Genomic DNA, 16,471 nt, shown 5'->3' with positions numbered 1-16,471 from the left:
TTTGGCTTCAGTCTTTATTTTCCTTCTACTCCTAACCCGTTTGTTTCCTTTTCAGGGCTGATAAGTAAATAACACTGACCTTCAGGGTTCCAAAACTACTCAAGCAGTTGTTTATCACACATCATGCAGTCAGTTGGGTTAAAATAGTGCTGGAGCCAACACTTCCTGGTGTTTACATGGAAAGAAGTGTTGGAGGGAATACATACCCCTTCAAAACTATGGGGACATTTACTTGGGAACAAGGAACTTTAGTTCCACAACAGTGGATCTAAACAAATGCTTACCAATTCCCATGCTTGCTTTTCCTTTTAGTAAGAGGCATTACTTTTTGATGGTGTGTCTCCAAAGCACTTTGATGCCAAGCAGAGTTGGAGCTCCAGTGACAGCCACATGGAGCTGCAAACCTGCTGAGGGCTGCCTCTTATTGCTGACCTTCACATGGAAAGCCTTGAGTGCTGGGAGGATGGGAGGCAGTATAAAAAAATCCTAAAAAAGTTGAACATTCAGCTAGAAGTGGGGAAGACACAGCTGTGGGGCTTAAAAAAAAGCATACTAAAGAAACAGACCTTTTTAAAACTTAGTCTTATGTTGAGATTGAATGGGGAATGGAACAGATCTGTCTGAGTTTATCATTTTGCAGTTAATGTGGCGCTGCTGTCAGCCAATTCCAAATTGTATTGATATTTTAAGGTGCATTCCCTCCCTTTCCCCCAGTCTGTATTTTGCTTTAGTAACACCTCAGATTATTCCAGAGCAGTGCCTACTGTTTCTTTTGTTGGGAAAAGACCATCTGAAGACCAGCCTGGTTTCAGTCTGTCATACCTTTGTGCCAAGGACTTTGCTATGAACCTGCTGTTCACAGCCTGAGGGGAGACACTGACTCTACCTAGTCACATTTGCAAAATTTCAACTTGGCTTTTCTTCTTCCTTTTTTGGTTTTTTTGTTTTTTTTTTTCTTCATTTTAGTTTGTGGAGAGTGCTCATTCTCAGAGTTCACCATAAAGGACATTTGCCTTGTCTGTCTTCTCTGCTGGCCTCAGCATCTCCTCAGCCTTAAATTCCCATGGGCAGGAGAGGAAGTTGATGTGACAGCTCTGGTGCTTAGGGAAGCACTCTGAATCAGAACTCTGGTGAGAACTGATTAATGATACAAGCAGAGGGTGCAGAAGGGTTTGGAAGAGCTGTGAGAGCAGGTGTTGCTCCCTCTGCCCTGTGTTATGGTGGTCAGAGGTTCTGGGGGTGGGTGGATATAAGAGAGAACTTCAGCTCAGCACAGAGAGCAGGATGGCTGTGGCATGGCACTCTTCCCACTGCCTTATTCCTTGTTTCTCAGCAGCCAGGCCTTCTTGGGGCTATTCCAGCAGAATTTAGCAGCCAAGTCCTGTCCCCATGCTACAGAAAAAAGGGGGAGCAGGGGAAGAGGCTCCCTGTTCTTGGCCTTCCCGTTATGCTGACAGAGCAAGGGAGGGCAGACTACAGCTGCTGCTGAGCTGTGCTGTCCCTCCCAGTGCTATGAAGTGGCCTGAAGATGACTTCTTTTAAAAGGAGGGGCATTGACTCACAGCTCAGTTGATCCTTGTGATTCCCTTCCAGCTCAGATTATTCTGTGCTTGTTGCTGTGGTGCTGCAATTACTCTTACCAGGCTTCAGAAAGCAGTTGTGGCCCTAAGGGGAGCCCTGGCACTGCAAATGCTGTGTTTGCAAGCATTACTGCCTCATTAACAGAGCCATGCTCTTCCTCAGGTATGTCCCAGCTTCCCCTCAAGCACAGTATTAATTTGGGAAAAGAAATTCTCTTTCTCTCTGCCAGGAAAGCAGTGTGGCAGCAAATGCTCACATTTGGGCTGCTGGTGAGTTCAGGAGAACCAGGCAGAATTTGGTGCCATATTCCAGCTGGGTCATTTCTACCAGTGAAGAACAAGTGGCACATCTGAATACACTCATGGTGTGTCATTGCCCTGCTGCTGCCAGAGCTGTTCAGTGGAAGTGCCTGTTTCTTTCAGTAAAAGCCATTTTTTATTCCTTGTTCCTGGTGTTAATCTAGCAGAAGAGCTGGAAAGCAGGAATGTGCATGTGCTATTAATGCCATAACCCAGACTGAGGATAATTAATAATGAATTAATTACCAGTGCATCCTGCTCTCCTGACAGACACTTGTCAGGCTCTCAGTAACGAGATGATTACTCATACAACAACAATGATAATGATTAAATGATTAAAGCTGAGCTACTCTAAGATCTGTGGTTTTTCAGCTATTTTTCAGCTATTCCTGAGCTGCAGGGTTTTTTTTTCCTCTATGGAAGGCAGTGATGCAGTGCTAGGAGTGAGGAAGCAGTCATAAAGATCCCTGAGTATCCCTACAGGCAAAGGAATTGCACAAATTACAGCTGTAGAAAAGCAAGTGGACAACAGGTGGAGCAAGTGCATTGTGGTAAAGTGTGCACAGGAAAACAGGATTACACCCTGTGGGCACAGCGAGGCTGATCAGCCTCTCCTGAGAGGCAGCACATTTTCTCTGCCAGAGCTGCCCTGTGGTTTAACAAGTGGAGTGAGGGTGAGTTAGTTCTGCTGTGGAATAAACTGCAGTCATCATCTAGGGTTGCTAGACCTAGATTTACATCCCAGATTTAGTCTTGCCTCAGCAGCTCCACCAGACCAGTCAGGGCTGCATGACAAAAGGTGCTCAGCAATGAGCAAATACCAAATTAAAAAGAACATGAATTGGAAGGTGCCTTGGATTTCAGACACTCTTGTACTAGTTGTTTTTTTTTCCCCCAAGGGCTCTTGTATTCTTCTCTCTACCTTTCAGAATTTGTGGAAATTTATTGATTATTATTTATTTTACATGCTGTCAAATGTCAAATTGAGCTTTGAGAAAGACAGTTCAGATCCCCCCTTACACCTATCTTGAAATATGTGGACTGATGTGAGTTATCCCAGTAGTGTAGCTGATAGAAAAATAAATAAATTCTCATTCTGCAACCTTCCCTAACACATCAGTGCAAAAAGTGCTTGTTAGTGATGCAAAACTCATGAGCTTTGTTTTTGCATACTTCAACTCATGTCTCTAAAGGAGTTTTTAAAGTACATCAAAATACACATTTCAGTTTCACAGCATGTTGTGGGAACTGATACTTAATTTTTGTTGGACAACAGCAAAACAGAATAAACTTTCCCAGACCTCGTTTGCTCAGGTGAAAGCTTTAGGACACCCTACAGAAATTAAAAGTATTTTGTTTCAATGCTGGAAATCTTATATTCTGTGCTTTCACTTCTGTGTGGTTGGCTTAAGTGTTTTCCATGGCCAGAAATACCTCTTTTTAACTAGTATTTTGTATCCTATTGTCCTCTAGTTCTTTGTTTAGCTTTTCTGCCCTTCCCTTCTGATACCTTAGAACTCAAATTCCACAGGAGCTTGGATTTTGGTTCTATTTTCTTAGCTTGGAAAGCATGAATCAGATTTGGTCAAAATCCACCAGAAATTCTGACATCTTTGTCCAGAACAATGAAAAACAACTGGCAAGTGCCAAAATGGTTTCCATAGAAAGCTGCTGTCTGCACATCAAGGTCCTTCATGTTTCTTAGGGGGGGAAGAGTCATCACTTGATTTTGGGTGAGGGCTTTGGTTACTGTGGCATCTTCTCAGGTTTGTGGTTTTTTTTTCCCTGTCCACTGATGTGTCCCCACCCTAAACTTCTCCATCCAACCACAAAGTACCACCCAGGTGCTCCCACAGAGCCTTTTTGTTGCATGACACCTTCCTCCGTGGTGTGTGCTGCCAGCTTCAGGCTCCTTCTCAGAGGTGCTTACATGGGGGGAGACAGGGTCAAGTTTGAGAGGGAGATACATCTGAAAAAGCCTGAGAACTGCTCTGCTGAGCTATGGATTTCCAGCTGGATCACATTTTATATTTTACAGTCCTGTCTGCATTCCAATGATTCACGGGGGAAAAGGAGGATTTTTATTTTTTTTTTAATATTTTAACTGGAAAAAGCCACCCACGTGAGAGAAACACCGAGTGACCTGTTTTCCTCTTAATAATTTTTATCTGCTTGTTCTGTTCTCTCTGTTCCTTCAGCAAAGCTCTCTCCCACCGTGATAGCCAGTTTTTCACAGCTGACAGTAGCTGTGCAGCTTTGTAGCTTTGACTTGGTTTTCATGGAGATGAGAAAAAAGGGCTCCACAAAGTATTATATAAAGTACCTGGCTGTTTGGTCTTGGTACAGAAGGTGCTTAATAGGTTTGCCTCCTATGTCCCTGTTTTTGAGTGTGATGCACAATAATTTCCACTGAAGTCAGCATTCCTGTAAAAGCAGGTCACTTGAAGAGCTGTCTCAAGTGGATGCAGAGAGTGTGAATGTGTGATCTTGTCCAGCTCTGAGACAGCATTGGGAAAAAGGAGCAGGATTGGGAAAAAAGGATGAGGTGAGGAAGTGCCTTTGTCATGCAGGTCCAGGTTCAGCCCTCGTGTGTCCACTGGTGAGCACAGGACTCCTGGTTGAAAACACAATGCTGAATTTAGCTCTTTACATTCTCCTTTTGCTGTGCTCACCTTGATTTTACTGTGATCACCTTGATCCTTGGATCCTGATTTTGTTTTCCTCACAGTAAATTGTGCAGGTCCTGCTGGCTGCAGAGGAAGAGGACCAGACTGCCCACAACTCTTTTTTTCCTCTGGATGCAGAAATAAAGAGCAGGCTTTGAAATGCAACTTTCCTATCTTGTCAGCAAGACATTTCTTGTCAGCAAGAAATTTCTCATTTCTTGTGAGATTCCTGGGAGGGCCCTTAATGACAGCAGCCTGGATGGACAGACAGGAAGAGAGCTAGACATTGCAAAGCATGAATAATCCTGAATTCTAGCCTGCTCATCTACCTAATGGAGCTCTGAGTAATGAGGTTTCTGGGAAAGCTTGAGATTTCTACCTTGCTTTCTATTTGCAACAGCTTTGTGCATTTTATCTTTGCAGTGTGCTTAAAAGATTCATTTGTTTTTAAAATGGAGTTTCCCTGCCTATTCATTCACATAATAAGCATTTATTATGTAAAAATTGTAGAGACCAGAGCTCAGAAGTCTTCAGTGGCAATTTGCATTGCATTGGTAGAACCATGCCATAGGTATCTCTGCAGGAGTTCATTCCTGCAAATAAATCAATGTCCAAAAACAGTCTGGCCACTTCCAGCTCTACAAAAGGCACCAAAGATCATCCTCACAAGTCCTTGTAATGCTGTTGCAAATGGACAGGAAGTTTTTCAAGTTCAATTTAAACAACCATGATGCCAAGTTGGAAGAGGAGGAAGAGTTGCTGCCTTTTTTGATGAAGCATGTTGCTGATAACACTGTTTTCTTTACCAAGGGGGACTGATGGGACAGGCTTTACCTCACCTCCTCGGACATGTCTGCACTATAAATATCCCCCCACTTGAGCAAGGCTCTCCCTTGGCTCCTTTTGTTGATAAGAAGGACTAGCAGTCCTTTTTAGGATGTGAATCATCAGGGCTATTTTAGATATTTCACTTAGGTGAGATTAATAGTGGCCTCCCACTCTTTTCTTCTCCCCAGTGACTCAGGGAGCTCCAGTGTGACTAGATCTGGTTTAAGATGTGTTTTACAGAAGCCTCTATCTGCACAGAGTCATCCCCATACCTGATGAGATTGGTTTCTGAGCTGCAGAGTTGATTTTGGTAAGTGATCCACGTAGCATGCAAAAAACCCCCATGGATGGATACATTTACACCTTTTTTAATCATTTGCCCCAAAGCTGGATTGTGCTGTCCATAAAGATGACCCAGCAAACTTGGTGTATGATTTCAACTTCTTTTCCACCCCATTTAGGTGGAAAGGGCATTTCAGCATGCCCTGCAGTGTCCTGGGCTGCCCAAAACCACCCTGAGAGGATGTAAAAATCCAGAAATGGAGAAACATTTCTCTGTTTGTCCTATTCTCCAAAAATGTATTAATCCTATTTGTCACTGACAGAAAGGCTTCCAAATATCCCTGGGTAAACCAGGATTTATAAAAAAAAAAATAAGTAGAAAGTAGCAGAATGTTTAGTATGTCACTGAAGTGAAAAATGTAGATTTTAGAGGGTTTAATACATGGAGTAAAGATGGAGGGAATAAAAAGTGTGGTTTTTAGCTCTCCTTCCTTCTTCTCCATGATTCTGCAGTTTTTAGGAGCACAAAGAGTGACTGGTTGAAAGTTAGTCACAGTTTTAGTTACATAAATAGATACAGAAAACTTATTTGTTAATACATAAAAACAATACACGTGTCTATTGTTAATTGGGTAAAAAAATGGATATAAAGATGAAACAGCCACGTGGTTTGAGGCCATTTTGTGCCTTCAGAGCCCAAAGTGAGCCAGGTTATGGTGAATTTTTTGGTTTTCATTTTCTGCAGGCTCCAGCAGGTCCTGCTGGGGAGACAGGTCAAGGTGGAGGGAAACTGGGCTCTTTTCTCTCATTATTGGAGTGTTAAATATTTTGCAGAATTCTGGTGTTGAAAGCTGCAATCCCAACAGTTGAGAAAAAGTTCAGACCTGCATATTTAGCTTCCAGAAAATGCCCACATGAATTTCTCTGACTGAAGTGGAGCAACCACAAGGGAAATTCTTAGGACAGACAATTTTAAATTCTAAATAGAAATGTAACAGGAAATTAAAGTAAAAAAGAAAGTCCTATGACCAATATCCATAAAGAACCATTTGACCAGTGCCTAGATTTCAGCTTCATAACAAATCTAGGCAAACCACCAAGAAATAAGCATTTGTTATGCTTTCCCAGTTATGTTTCTCAAGCTCAAACCACTTGAAGTAAATAAAACAGCCTCAGGAAATTGGTGTATTACGGTTCTCATTGATGCAATTGTAGCTGTAAAACATATTTTACAGTATTAATGTCAGCATTGCTCTGCAGTCAGTTTAATTGGATACATCTGATAATTAAGAGCTCAATCCTGACCCCAATGATCCCTTCAGGACTTTTTGTTTTGCACAGCTGAGCCTGTCAGTGTCTGTGTTTGGGGTATACAACCAACATAGTCAAAGGTTAAAACCTTCAAAGTCAGAGGTTAAGAACATGGGTAATTCAGGAGCAACCCTTGAATCCTCCACTCAGGCAGGAACTTAGGGGGTTTCAAAATATATCAGGGACATGGGCAAGCTGCATGACCAACAACCCCATTTTCATACATAAAATAAAGCAGAATATTTGTAGGTGGGGATAAAATGTATTTCCTGAAAGACCATAATGAATATATCTACCTCTTCCCCTTCAGGACCATAAAGACAAAGTCTTCCAAGTCTGGCAGTGAGAAATGAAGCAAACCTGAATCAGAGACCTCTATGTGCAATGATATTTATTGAGATAAAAGAGACCATGGAGCAGTTTGAGGTGTGCAAGCTGCAGAAAGAACAATCCTTCTGCCTCCTCCTGTTCCACTTGGAAATTTCCCATCTAATCCTGCAGCTAAATGTGGTTATCTTTATATGAAAGAAGCCAGGAGCAAGCATATGCTACTATTGTGAAGAGCTGGTTATGTTTTGGTATTTTTTTTCTCCTTAAAATATTTCAGAAGAATAAAATGTTGTTTTGTTTTGTTTTTTCTTCACAGATTTAAAAATATGAAATGAGAAACCACAACTTTGGGCTACAAATATTTTGTTTATAAAAAAACTGGAAATTATTTTGGGAAGTGGTTGATTTTTTTTTTTTCCCCCAAAATTCCTTTTTAATAGAAAATAGTCTAAGAAAACAGGAGAAAATTCTGTTTTAAGTCTGTGCTTCTTTGTCCAACAGGAAAAGATTTTGTGTTGATGTGAAAGATGGAGGGGGAAAAAAGCTATTGCCATTTTAAGAACATTTTTATGCCTTTGTTTGCATCTTATTTGTTGAAATTTAACCTTCTCAAGATGCAATATTATTTACCCAGGCATTTTGTGAAATATGTCACACTCTGAAAGGAAGGTGGCAAAGAGGGCAATTCCTGTTCCCCAGCATTCCTGGGGGAAAATCACTGTGCTGCAGCTCTCTGGAAGGCAGAGAAATATGTTACAGAGGAAAGGGGATTTTTCCTCCTCATGTTGCACCAAAGGCTTGTTCTAATCCTGGATTATCAACTGATAATGATGAGAAATGATCTTTGTTGTGTGATTTGTTGTTAACATGAGACGGTTTTTGTAGGACTTTGTAACTTTCTGTGCTTGTAGGTTTGATTTCTGTTTGTCCTGTCATTTCCTCTGCTGGCACAAGTTGGCAACAGGGCTGATAATTAAGTTATTAATAAGCACAAGTTGGCAACAGGGCTGATAATTAAGCAATTAATAATTGCTGAATGTCTTAAAAAAATCCTTAGGCTTGCCTACATCCTATTTTCTTTTGTTAATATTTTTGTTAAACTTCAGCCCTAGAGAACGGTGGTGGTATTTTCCACACCAGAAGTTTTCCTCAGAATAGAGTATCAAATGCCAGATCACAAAAGGACTTGCTGAATCTCCAATTAGGAAAAAAATTGGGTTTTGCCACTGTGAAGTCTCAGGAAGGAGGAGGAGAGGATGCAGTTGGCCTTGAAAGTGCAGGGGCTGGCAGGGAGCTGGGGTTAAATGATGACATTTTGTCACAGATCTAAGGATTTGGGAAAACAGGAATAACTCTGAGTGGTGGCTTTAACTGGAGCTGCAGAAAATACCACTCCATCAATCAGTACAAGCAGTGGCTCCTACCTCAGGAGACTCTGCAGGTTATCTGAACTGATGGAACTCCATGCTGGACCCTCTGTGCTGGTCACCCCCAGGAAGAATTTTATCAGTGACTGAAAATTGTGCTTATTTCAGCCAGGGAGAACCAAGAGTGGCTACAAAAATCAAATCAGATCAAATCCCTGCCATGGGTTTGCAGTAGCTGAGGTGTCCCTGCACCACTGATACCTCCAACCCTGCCCAGGGGGCTGAGCTGGACAAGAAATCAGCACTGAAAATTACTGTTCTTCCAGAAACAAAGCCAGCAGGAGCATGGTTTGTCCAGCTCTGTCAGCAACAGCATTATTGAGGGTGGGAACCAGGGAGGAGGAGGGTGGCAAGAACCCCTCTCAGTTTGAAGACCTTTACCATACCAGGGATTTCCCCCCTGATTTTGGATTATTGCTCAGCTACTGAAGCAGAGCACTGACATTGCTGGAATAAAAGACAAGAGCTCTGTGGTTTTCCAAGGCTTTAAGTGGAGTTGGGCTGTCCCAGTTCTGAGAGTCCCATTACAGCACTTTGGCAAAACCTTCTGCTATCTAGATGCTCTTGCTCCATCTAGTGAGGAAATTTATTGCTCATCCTGGCTTAGTTTTGGCTGTTGGAGAAAGCCTGGGGAAAAGTAACTTAATTTATGCATTTGACCTATGCAAAGATGGGAATTACCCAGGAAGACTCTAGGTTTGATTTTGTTAGCAGAGTAAGAATGACAATGATTTTAGCTTACAGCTCCTCATTGACATATCTATTATTTTTTTTAAAAAAGGCTTGAGGTTTTTTTTTAATGAACTTTCCCATGAAAATCTATTTATGTTTATGTTCAGTGGGTGGATTTGCTTGCTGTGTGAATCAAATGGCCGGGGGAGGGCAAAGAGATGAAATGAAAAAAGTTGATTTAAGTGGTTTATCTGTTACAAACCATCTTTCCTGTTCTTGTTCAGCAGCCAAAACACATTCCTCTTTTAGAAAAGAAGGAACAGGAGGGCACCATTCACAGATCTTTAGTGCAATAAAGCCATCTCTGAAGCCTCTGTGAGGGGCTACATCCTGCTGGGCACTGAAGAGGGATGAGCAGGGACAGGGTGAGGAGCACAGAGATGCTCAGGACCCTCTCTGGTGCCTGCCAAGCCCCTGCTGAGCTCAGAGAGATCAGCATTTGCCCATTCCTTCTTCTACCCTGCCTTGCCAGACATATTTCATGTCATATTCCTCCTTTTCTTTTCCCTTTCTCTTTCCAAAAGACATTCCTTCAAATAGTGAGTGAAAAAGTTTTTTCCTTCTGGGTGGAAAGCAGAAAGAACAGGTTAAAAAAAACCAAGAGACCATGGCATTTCCTTCTGGGGATTGCAGTTTTGGTTACACTTGAGTGCACAGTAAATGCCATTTTCTTTGGGTAGAAGTTTCCTAATTTTATTTGAAAACTCCTGTTACTACTTGTGAGTTTGGTTAGGCTCATGCAATAGTTATATACACACATCTTATATTAAAAAGTATGTGTATATTCTGCAAACACACAAGCTGAAGACACAGGGCTGCCATCTCCAAAGGGATTTTTGGCTTTTTAAGTGAGAACAGATTTTTAGTTTAAAAAAAAAATAAAAATTTAATAAACAATGTTTCCTTCCTCCACCAAAAAATCCAACCAAACAAAACCAAACATAAAAAAAGATATTAGTATTGTTTTGTGCTGGGCCTAGGGGAAATCAGAATCTGCTTTCCTGAGCTAGGGAATACATACAGAAAGGCAAAGGGAAAGAATCCAGGAGGGGAGAAGTTCTGGATTGGTTAGAAATGGTAGAAATCTGACAAACCAGTATTTTTTTTTCCTCTAGGGGCGATGCTAAATGCATCCAAAGGGCAAAAGAGAGCATAAAACAAAGTGACTGACTGCTGATTTTTTGACACCATGGAAGAGGAATGGATGCACTTTGGTGAAAAACAGCACAGAGAAGCCTTGAAGCCAAAATATCTGACCTTGGAGCCCCCTGATGAAGTTCAGGAGTTGGTGGGTGCCCTGTGGAAGATCTGTGCTGCCACTGGTAGGGTCTAGACAAAGGTAAAGACATTCTGTACTAAGGAAATGGGACAACAGGACTGGACTGAGAAACTGCTTTTAAAAGACCAAAAACTGTCCTGGAAGCTTTTGTATTTAATTAATCAGTTTACCTAGCAGATAACCAGGCATTTCCTCTCATGAGCATAAGCAAAGGCTTTTAGCTGGGAAAATTGAATTAAATTGTGCCTGGTTAAATTAAAGAAGCTCAAGTGGTTCCTTGACAGAATAAGGAGGAAGATGGATTACAAGAAAAGGATAGTGAATTTATAGAGTTCCTGTGGAGAAGAAAGCAAGATGTTACAGTGGGGTGGCAGCTACTGAGCAGACCTTTGGGGTGGCTAATGTATGTAATTTATCAAAGGCAAGAGAGACTGTCGAGCTTTTTAAACACAGCACAGTTTCCTGAGCACAAATGAACCACTCACCTGATCAGTTTTTCAGATCTCTGGTCCTTTGGAAGTTTCATGTTGGAGGACATTCACTTCCCTTGAAGTGGTTTGTATGTGCTGGCTGGAGCCCTGCCATGGGGAGTAGGGACAAAGGTTCCTCTGGTGACAGAATTTCTGAGCTTTTCATGGGCCACAGTTCCATCTTTAATCTCTTGTCAGAGACCCAGTGTAACTTTTCTCTAAAAAAAATCTTTTCTCTGTTTCTGCTGCATCTCTTGTGTATTTTTCTTTTTGTTCTTGGATTTCTCAGCCTCCTTTGGACTGAATTCTTTTGGGATCTTCCCTCATGGGGAGCCCTGCTTATCTCAGTTCTTCTGATTTAAAGAAAACTCCCGAGCTCGTTAGAATCTTGTTTCTGGTGTTTATTAACAGGTGATCACAAAACTGAACAGGTCTCTCCAGGCTGGCTACACAAGGTTAATCTTTGCAATCTGGTACATTTCTTTCTTCTGATGGTACAAACAAGGCCTTGTGGCTCACTTTGTGTCTGATGCACAAAATGGCCCTGAACTACGCAGTTCTTTTATCTTTATACCTATTTTTACCCAATTAACAATAGACACGTATATTATTTTTCTTAATGACCCAATGACCCATCACCTCTGTGATGCACTGTGGTATTTTCTATCCAATCACTGACTATTACCCAAAACCCTCTAGGAGATGAACATGAAGAAGAAAGAAGAAGGACAAGAGACAACACCATAAATTCTCCATCTCGTCTCCTGTTCTCTAAACTAACTTTTTCACCCAATGATTAAAAAAATGTTTTTTAATTTACACACTTACACTTTTAGCTTTTTTTATCTAACTTTAACAGTTGTTTTCATGTATCACAATGAAAACATGCTCATGAATTTCATATTATATGAAATTCAGTGTTTTTCTGGATCTTATAACTAAGTATCAGAAACAAGGGCACACACTCTGTATTCCAGGCTCCAACACCCAGTCTCTCAGCTCTAAGGATATACACAACAGCAACATTGTTTTTAGCATCCTTGACACCCATTAAAAAAGAAAAAAAAAAAAAGGTAAAATATATATATATATATAAAAATAAGAAAAACATTTCCATAGAAGTTCAAAGGCTCTTTCTGGAGTTCAATACACTCTGCAGTTGAAAGGCCAAAAGATGCATTAAATGAAGATGTTATATCTTATATAGGATATGAGTTGGCACCTGAGAACCTCCCCTTGCACACCTTGCTTGTGGACCCAGGGGATTCCAGTTGGGATCCAGCCTGAGCACCAGTCTGAGCCTGATCCATGCAGGATCATCCCTGTTTTTAAGCATTCAGAACATACATGGGCTGATGTCTCTGCACTGTTGCTAAAGTTCCTAAACTTGGTTATGCATTTTTATTCAAATGTTTCTCTTTCAAGGACTGAGAGGTGCAATTCCATGCAGAGTGTTTGGATGCACTACAGAAGGACAAATGATATTGGCAGCCTACTGCTGTTATTTTTGCAGTTTATTTTAATTAGTAATCAAATATAATTTTTCAGCTCTGTGTTTTTTGATTCCAAATCTTTAATGTCTTCCAGATCCACTCCAGGTTCACTAGACTGGGTGGTAACTAAGCCTTAATTTTGATCCAGAGGAAACTGCCATGCCAATTTTGAGCATTCCTTATTTGCTTACTTTTGCTCTTTTATTTTTAGCTGTATTTTGCACTGCATTTCTCTCTCCCTCTGTATTTAAAAATCATTTTAGACTTTTCATTATTATGTGGCACTGATTCTTGGCACCGAGGTTAAAGCCTGGAACTGAACAAACCATGAAATTACTGCCTCAGCACAACCACTTGAAAGTCTCTGTTTCTTTGCATCTCTTTGAGAAGCTAGGAAAAAAGAAGGGAAAGTCTCTGTGCATAGGAGAGAGGTTTCTTCTTCCTGGTCACACTTGAGGAGGACAGTCAAACAAAGCTGTGATATTCCTGCTTGGCAGAGGTGTTACAGAGAACCCCATTTATTATATAAATAATAATAAATGCAACCATTTATTTAGGTTGGAAAAGGCTCTTAAGCTTATCAAATCCAACTGTAAATCTACCACTGCCAAGCCCACCACTAAACCACATCCCTGAGTGCCACATCTACATCCTGCTAAATCCCTCCAGGGATGGGGACTGAGCAGTTCCCTGGTCAGGCTGTTCCAGTGCTTGCCAAGCCTTTTAGTGGGGAGAAACTGGGAGATTTCCCCCAGTATTTCACAAGCAGAGGTGTCTCTCAGCACAGCATTTTTGCTGTTTGTTTCCCTGCACCTTTGGCAGCACTCCACTCACCCAGGGTGGAAAACCCAAGGGGTATCACCATGTAAAGCAACAGGGACCATTTCTGACCCTGAAAATCTCCATCAGTGCCATGGAACTGTGGCTTCATCCCTCCTCTGGAACGGGGGTGTCACCCCTGTCAGCGGAGTTGTGTCCCCAGTTTGGCTTCTCCCTTCTCAAGGCCTCGTGGCACAGCAAACTCCAGAGCTCAGTGATCCTCTTCTGGAAGTGTTCTTGGCCAGGAGAAGAGTGAGGAGGGTGAAAAGCCAGGCTGGCACAGCTGGCACCAAGGAGGCCTCATGTTCCCAGGGAGTTACATTTTTCTTGATGTTAAATTAATATACAATGGAGTGTTATAGATGTTCCTTCTACATCTCAGCCACAGTTAGAGGACTTCAGCTGTTAATGCCAAGTGTAATAAAAATGTTTTGTAATCTTGATGGAGTTCTCTCTGACATCTTATGTTTCACTGTCTTTTTAAACTTCTAGCACTCCTCTTTCAGGATTCTTGTGTGTCTTGGCTTGTCTGTCCCTTTTTAGGGCTTTCTTTAGTTGGTTGCAAAGTGCATTCTGACTTTTTGCTCTTCCTTGATTAACATGTTTGTTTGTTTACAGAGAAACAGTGAGGGGGTGCTTGGGGAGGATCTCTGCTTCTTCCTTTTGGTTTAATATCCTGTCCATCATTTCACATCACCTCCTCCTTTCTGTGCCATGGAAACCTGCCAGAATCTCTGGACTGCTGACAGCACTGCCTGTCTCATGCCAGGTTGCCCTGTCCTGTGTCCTTTGCCTCTGATTCCCTGCAAAACTGAATAAATTGAGCCTTGCAGGTTATTGGATGTGCAAGATCCTAAAAAGCAGCAGGTGAATCTATGCAAAATAGAGGTATTTCCCTAAAATCCAAGCCAGAGCTGGGTAGACGTTTCTGCCAAAAGCACCAAAGCAGCAAAGTTGCAGAATTATAAAGGGGGCATCAGTAAAATGTGGGTTCTTCACATCTTTGTGGAGAGTGATGAGAGGGAGAAGTTTGAGAAAATATTGTGATGGAAAATGACTTATAAAAAATTCCATATCCTGTTATAGACCCAAATTTGTCCAAATCCTTGCCTTTTTCTTGCTCTCCTTTTTCTTTCCTTCTCTAGTGCATAAACTGAGGGAGGTTTCAAATAGCTCAGATATTTCCAAAAGCTTGGAAAACCTGAAAACATTTTCCCCTGAACATTTTCTATGAAAACTTCCTGGTATTTCTCCCTTTTTGCTGCTGCTAACTACAGAAGCTTTACCTGTGGAATAATGACGTGTGGCCTTACCTGGTGCAAGTTCCCAAATCACTTCTGAGCCCATGTATAGGGGTCATTCTGCACAGGAGGCAGGGTGCCACTTGTGCTGCTCCAGAGGGGAAGGGAAGAGGCATTTTTCCTCTGGAATGACAAAGGAATAATTTACAGGAGCACCCAGGACCCCCTCTCAGAAAAGAAACGTGCTTGAGAGTGTTTTAATAACCAGAGATATTCAGAATGCCTCTATAACACGTGAGCTGCAGGACAAATCTCCTCTTTCCCTGCAAAGTCATCAAGAGACTGATTTAAAGTGGCAATCAGCACACTAGGAGGCAAGAGGAAGATCAAATATTACAAATATTACAAATATTACAAATATTTCTAAATAATTTTGTTCACAGGGTGAGCATATCTGATCCTCTGCTTGATGGAGCTGATGGTCACATAATGCTTCATGGCTCACTGGGGACATGGAGGTAACTTTGGTGTTAGTCTTTCTTGTTATCCACCTGTCTGTCATCATCAATAACCCTCCCAATCATTTAACATCCAGGTTCTTGCTTGATCTCCAACTAAAATCCATTGTTTGAAATGTTAAAGTCATTTGTCAGCCATTCCTGAAGCCAGATTTGGGGGAAAAACAAATAAGAACAAATTTAAAATTAAAAAAAAAAAAAAAATTAAAAAATTAAAATTTAAAAAAACAAATTAAAAAAAAAAAAAAGTTTAATGGTTTTCTTTGTAAGAAAGAGGCTGCTGAGACAGCAGGGACTGCCTGAGGGTGTCCAGGGCCAGCCAACACTGCTTCACTCTGTGTATGGATAGAAAAATGGGCTCTGGCAGGAGCAGAGAGCAAGGAAGGAGCATTTGCAGAAAAAAACAGGTATCTAAAGAGCTGCTTCACCTCAGCTTCTGTTTCTCTTGTCATTTGTTCTTTCCTCTTAGACCAGGAGCACTCCTTCCCCCTTCAGCTGTGATACTTGTCCTTATCATGAGGATATCACTTGTTCCCTGCTGTGGCAAAATATCCTCAGGGAAGAGAGGGACAACTTTAATGCCTGCTTTATGTGAAGGCTTTTTAATGAGCAGTGCTTCCCCTTTGGGCAAGAGGATGCTGTTTTGTGCTGCAGGAGCACTCAGAGGCTCAAAGGTGAGACAATCTCCCTGTCAATAGCAGCATCACACAAATCAAAGTGAGGAGGGGAGTGAGGTTTGTGGGGTAAGGGATTGTAAGCAGTGGAAGGAGGATGGGACATGGAGGAGTGTGGATGCTGAATGTGAGAGATCAGGCAGGAGCACAGTGTCTGTGTGAAACTGAATCACACAACTTTCTCACTCTGGCCTGGGAAATCATAAGGAGGAACCCAAACAGTCCTTGGAGAAGGAAAACAACCTCTGCAGGTGCTGTTTGTTCCTTGTTAATTGTAAGAAACAGCCAAGGGGTGCTGTTCTCAATTGTCCAGTGATGGTGACGTGTTGGTTTCATGATCAGTGAAAGTTTTACCTTCTCAGACCTGCTCAGAACTGTCTATAAAAGAAGATCTGGAAGAATAAAACTTGCTCCCTTTCGCAGCTAAGGCTAGAGAGTCTGTGTGGTCACTGTGGCTGTTCCTAGCAGAGTGTGGCAGAGGAGCAGCACACTTCTGCTCTGGTTTCTGTTGTCTGTTTTGG

General features: G+C 41.7%; 1 long non-coding RNA gene across 2 annotated transcripts; it reads left to right on the top strand.

The window, feature by feature from the left end:
• Nucleotides 1-5,388: 5,388 nt before the first annotated feature.
• On the top strand, nucleotides 5,389-16,402 carry LOC107204149. Of its 2 annotated transcripts, XR_004497650.1 has the most exons (5): nucleotides 5,389-5,684; nucleotides 7,278-7,545; nucleotides 10,572-10,795; nucleotides 15,202-15,276; nucleotides 15,746-16,402. It is a non-coding gene; the product is annotated as an uncharacterized LOC107204149 (long non-coding RNA). The 2 variants fall into 2 exon arrangements; XR_002001801.2 differs by lacking the exons at nucleotides 15,202-15,276; nucleotides 15,746-16,402 and having other exon boundaries at nucleotides 5,419-5,684; nucleotides 10,572-11,455.
• Nucleotides 16,403-16,471: the final 69 nt, after the last annotated feature.

Source organism: Parus major, chromosome 1A (assembly GCF_001522545.3).
Source record: "Parus major isolate Abel chromosome 1A, Parus_major1.1, whole genome shotgun sequence".
In the NCBI taxonomy this organism is placed as follows: Eukaryota; Metazoa; Chordata; class Aves; order Passeriformes; family Paridae; genus Parus; species Parus major.
This window is presented reverse-complemented; position numbering and strand designations above follow the sequence as displayed.